The sequence below is a fragment of the Cornus florida genome, unplaced genomic scaffold, assembly GCF_030987335.1.
Source record: "Cornus florida cultivar Cherokee Brave unplaced genomic scaffold, ASM3098733v1 CherokeeBrave_3.0.0_Hap2_Chr03, whole genome shotgun sequence".
In the NCBI taxonomy this organism is placed as follows: Eukaryota; Viridiplantae; Streptophyta; class Magnoliopsida; order Cornales; family Cornaceae; genus Cornus; species Cornus florida.
In genome coordinates this window covers 35331045-35337044 of record NW_026775573.1, presented here as the reverse complement: position 1 = coordinate 35337044, position 6000 = coordinate 35331045, and positions in this window count along the sequence as shown.

The following is a 6000-nucleotide window of genomic DNA, read 5'->3' as shown; positions in this document are numbered from 1 at the left end:
ATTCATTGCAACAAAAAAATTGATACTACTACCAATGAGACCCATCATCATGTGCCCTTGATATCTGACTTTCTAAGCTAAGCATCCAGTCATTTTATTGTTACTAAACCCACTCAGATACCGCCACATGGCATTGAATAAAATTGTAATCCAAACACCCATTAATAAAATTAATATAATATTCGTTTTTAATTTAATAATTCAATATTATTTTTTGACCCTTTAATTTTTCAATCCACCTATTTCTATATGTAAAGATAACCAATTGATCAGACCAAACTGGAAATAGAAATTGGCAAGTGATTGTACTCGATGCACAAGAGTACAACTTCAAGAGTATCCATGTTTAATCAATTTCATTAGTGTAATTAGGCAGCTTATCTTTGGTTAAGAGCACAATTTGTGAACCACACCATTAATATTTTTACTATTTTTACTTATTTGCTTATAATATGAATATAAAATTAATTAAACCGTATACACCATTTTGATCACATTGCTATTGTGTGGAAGTTATCAATAGCAAGTCTTTATTTGGGCCAAAGGCCTTTCTTGTAATCCTTTTTTTATTAATACAATCTGCTTAATTTATTATTATTATTATTATTATTTTTATTTTAAAAAAAAGGATTTTGCATAAAGAAAGGCATTGTTAATATAATTATAACAAAATTGACAATATTTGGAATCTATCATTTATAATTTAGTGGATGATTGTTACAAGAGAAGACTTGTCTCACATTGAATTCGGATGATTGTTACAAGCCTTTAATTAGTGATTGATTTGATCTTTTTCCACTAAATTTAACCCTAATTACATCTTTAATTATTAAACTTTTGATAAGAATAAAAATAAGATTATTGTTAATAATTGAGCATTATTCTAAGTATAAACATTCATCATATTCAAGATTATGATTATTAGTATAATTTGATTGTATTTAGTTTTTGTTTTTATTTTCTTTATCTAGCTTTGTTTGTTGAATAAATATTTTATTATATACATATTTTTTCTTAAGTACAAAAAAATCATTTTTAGATAACCAAATAGTTTTTTGATTTTTTGTTCTTTAAAAACTATTTTGAAAATATTTCCTACCAAGCAGATTTTTAAACTCAAAAAACTATATTCAGTTTTATGTTCTCATTTTCTAAAAACTGTTTTTGGAAATTGTTCCTAGCACAGAAGTTTTCCAAAATAGTCAAAACCTAACTCAAATTACAAAAATGATTTTAGCATAATGCAAGACGAAAAATAAATTATTCAATTAGAAATTTAAAAATTTGGAGAAATTAGGAATAAAATATAGCATAATATTAATGTGTCTAATAATTTCAGAATGTACACTGAATTTGGTAGCATTCATTACAATTTAAAATTGAAAAAAAAAAATTACTACTTGTACAAGTCTTTAAGGGATATTTTAGAAATAAACAACTTGGAAATTATTTCTATCATATATCTTGAGTATTATTTTAAATTTCTAATAATTTTTTTTTTTCAAATTTGAAACAATTATTTCAAACACACCTAATTTCAAAATGTACACTGAATTTTGTTGCTGTGCCATATCGTCACCAATGTTTGACTTAGTCAAATAAAAAGGGTGAATTTTGGGCATCATTGGTTGAGATGTATTAGGTTTATATCTAATGGCTCTCCATCTAAAATGTACAGAGTATCAGCTAGAAAGGGCCAAGCATTCAACGGTCTGGATGTTTTATATTGAAAAAGTAACGGCTGGATTTATTTTTTTTACCATGTTATTCAACGGTTTGGATCTAGAAGCTTATGTACGATATGGAAAGTTTGGATTGATTTCCTCTCTTTAACGGCTGATTTCTACTATTCCAGAAGTTTCTTCTAAATGGACGGTTCAGATTTACCAGAAAGCAATTTTGATTTTCTGTATATTAAATGAATTCCTCCGTTTCCTTGTTTGTATAAACCTGAAACCCTAGTTCTATATCTCTCTGCTCTCTCTCTCTCTCTCTCTCTCCCCCACTCTTTTTACTCCTTAGGCCATCTGCACCAGCCTCTCCGAATTTTGGCTCTCTAAAAACGCCACATCAGTTTTTTCAAGAGCCACGTCAGCAATTCCAAAAGCCACGTCAGTAGGTTTCGCTTTCCAGAAATATGCACTCCATCAGGCTTTCTGAATTTTCACTTACCAAAAAAAATAATTTTAAAAAATTAAAATTAATATTTTTTTTTTTACAAAAAGTGTTAAAAAAAGCTTTTTTTTTTTATTTATTTTTGGCCCAAATAAATAAGGATTAAAAATAAGGATTACAATTTAAAGCAAAAAAAAAAAAAACAAATTTTAAGGAAAAAAAACAAAATCTTTTTGAATTTATTTTTTGCCCAAATAATTTTTTTTTTCCCGATAAATAGTGCCTAAACAATATATTTTTTTATTTTAATTTTTTTTTTCTAAAAGGAGCTAAAAAAACCTATTTTTAGGTTTTTTTGAAAAAAAAAATTCCGCCAAACAGTGCCTTAAATTGTTTGGCGCACTATGCAATCACTGGATAATAAGACAAAAATGCAGCAGCCCAAAACGGCGCCGTTTTGAAGCAACAAAAAACAAAAAAAAAAAAATTTTAGGGATCGCGGGCCGGCTCGCTGAATACCGCGAGTCGGCCTACGATCGCTAATGGGGCCCAACACATATAGCTAGCCCGCTGCACCTTCTACAGTCCGTTCGCTCGCCCAAATTGGGCTTTGAAGAGGGCCGTTGCGGATGCTCTTAGCAAATGTACATCGTCTACTGCTTCAGTCGTTAATGTTTGTTTTGATTTATTGTTTATTATGCTGCTTTGTTATAATTTCAATAATCTGATTTTTCATTTATATGCTTATTGATTGTTTTTCTTCTTCTTTTTTTTATTATACACTATCATGTTTGATTTTTAGTATATTAAATGAACTTCTCGGTTTCCTTGTTTGTATAAACCCGAAACCCTAGTTTTATCTCTCTCTCTCTCTCTCATTTATTAGCTTGCTTTCAATAATCAGATTTTTCTTTTATATGCTCATTTTGTTGTGATTGTTTTTTTTTTTTAATTTTTTTTATTTACATTTTCTTGTTTGTTTTGATTGCTTTTTTTTTTTAATTATTATTATACACTATTGTAAATGCAAGAAAATTTCTTTCTCTATTTGGATAGAATCTCCATACATTTCACAATCCTCCTCTTTTACTCTCTCTTCACTGCCTATTTATAAGCAATCACAAGTGCTGTTGGACTCTCAGCTTCGGGCCTTCTTTCCAATGGGCTTGGCCTTCTTCAATGGATCCTTCGAGCTTGGCCCATTCTGTGATGCTCTTGTATGGGCTGAATCCAATTGTTTGACCCGAGGCCACGTCCGCGGGTCATATCCGGCCCATGTCACCTTTGGTATCCTCAACTGCCCCCATAATTACTCCCTAATTAATTAGGGGGTAATTATTAGAGGCTGCTAATCATGGCTTGATGGTTTGAGAATATCTCATGGGAAAACGGACGGTTGGATTTGGGAACCGATGCTTCGAGATTCATAAAACTCCTCGTTTTCTTGACTCTTCGGCCTTCGGGCCCACCTTGTCTTTATTAGCCTCAGAGATGTTCCATCAATCTTCTTTACCGTCTCTATCTTGCTTTACTGTTAGTCAAATCCTCATCCTTCTCTTTCGAATCAAATCTTCTCCTGCGATTTTCTTGCAAAAGCTCCTTTTTCCAGCAACCTTGCAGTGCTCTTTGCCGTTTTCACTCCCTGAGGTTAGTTTTATTTACCTTTCTCTTTCAGAAGACCTCTTTTTCTTCCTTTAAACCTTCATTCATTTTCACCAAGACTATAGATCTAGATATTCTTCGTATGAGGCTTCATCTTCCTGATGATATACAAATTAGAAATTGCCCAAGAGATGTGGATGTTAGAATTGGCACTGGCCTTCTTCCCGGCGAGGTTCTATTTTCCCATCTTCATCTTAACCTCATTTGGTTCCTTCTGCATCCTTTCTTCAACTATGTTTTTAATAGATTAGGGCTTTCCCCTCTGCAGGTAAACCCAAATTTCTTTAGAGTATTATCCGTCCTGCTGCTTCTGACCCGTGACAGAGGTCTGGATCTTGATATCATAGATCTTCTTCTCTGTTACAAGGTTAGCAAAATGCGGCTTGATGAACCGTACTACCATTTTTATCCGATCGAAGAGAGGTCCATATGTAAGGACAAACTCACTTCAGAGAAAGGTTAGAAGAATGACATAATAGGGGTTAGTGGGGCCTGGTCCTCTCCGGCTGCAGAGGATTATCCTATCCCGAGCGCCTTTGGCGAGTGCTCTATTTCCTCGTACAAGAAATTCAAAACCCATAAAAATGATTGCCCTTGTGAAACTTGCGTTCCTCGCTTTTGCACTTTCTTATGCCGTTCCCTAAGCATTCCATGTATTGACTTGAGTTACGGTGTTTGCAGGGATAAGGTCAATTACCTGAAGAAGTACGTTCTGAACGACATTCCTTCTTGCTCAGATCTCCTTATTTCGGATAACCTTTTTGCCCTCTGAGCCCTCGGCAAGACAATAAGTCAACTCAGGATCCCTTTCTTCAGCAGGAGGAAAGATCCTCCGAGGGCTACTGCCACTCATGCAGCAACCTCCTCTCCGGCCTCAGCATCATCTTCGGCCACTATTTCTGGTACCACTCCTTCCACCAACTCGATCGTGGTAACTGCCAACCCAGTTACTTACGTTCCACCTGCTAATCCAAGTGTAACTCCTTCAGCTAGCACCCATCATGCTAATACCACTGCTACTACTGCTCGGGGAAAGGAGAGAGGGAAGAGGCCTCAGCCTGATACTCCTTCTAGCCGTGATAACATCCCTTTATCAAGAAGGATTCGTCCATCTAGACCGAATGCACCCATTCCACCCCCAATCAGACCTCCTGCTCCTTCAGGGTCTATCTCAGCCAATGCTTCTGCCTCTACTATGGCACCATGGACCCCTCAGTTTATCCGAACGGATGGGTCATCCGTAAAGCCGAACGAGACCATGTTCAAGGATGGTCAAACCGCTATGGCGTTTTACAGGAGCATGTGGACTCCCAGAGACATTGAGGTAGCCAAGGGTCTATCTTAGAAGGAAGTGTTCAGCCGCTTCCCCTTATCTGCCATGGAGGTAACTTCTCCCCCTCAGTCAGCAAATCTTTACATAGTCTTTATATTTGAGTTCCTCTGACCGTTTGCTCGGCTTAACTAGTTATCTTGTATATCTCTGCAGACCCTATTTGGGATGATGGCCATGCAAAAGTAGGTGGAATTGTGTAATACTAAGGCTTGTCTACTCTCTGACAACCTTGGTACGGCTAACAAGGAGTGCAAGGCCCTAAGCACCGAGAATGCCAAGCTGATGGTGCAATTAAATAAGGCGAGAACGAAAGAGATGCCTTGAAGAAGGAAACAGATTCCCTTCAGGATGAAAGGGATGCTCTCCAAATTGAGAAGAGTATTTGGCAGAACGAGCGCGAGTCGCTCAAGAATGAAAAAGAAGAACTTCAGTGCCTTCTGGGTGACGAGCAATCCGCTCGGATGGCCTTCGAGAAAAGAGCGCTGGATGAGTGTGATGCTTTGCTCAGCACCATCAGTAAGGTGAACGGTGGTATGCTAGCTCTGCACGCTCAGTTTTCCAGGATTGGGGCCCTCAGGTATGCTCAGGGGTTCCGAGAGGGTTATGCTGATCGTGTCCTAACTGAAGGTCAGACCGGCTCTACCCCTGATGAGGTTGATAAGGAGCTGGAGATTGATCCCCCGGGTGTTTATGCCGACCTAAACTCCACCCCTGCTAAGGGTATATTTGATGAATGCCAGGAGATCGCCTCTTCTAGGATCAATCCTACTCCCTCCAATGCTCAACCTCTGGACGTTCCTCCTTTATCCACTGTAGTTCCGTCTGCCAATGCTACTGAGGGTGGAGTCCCTCAAAATGAGACAATCATTCAACTTGACTTGCCTCAGCAT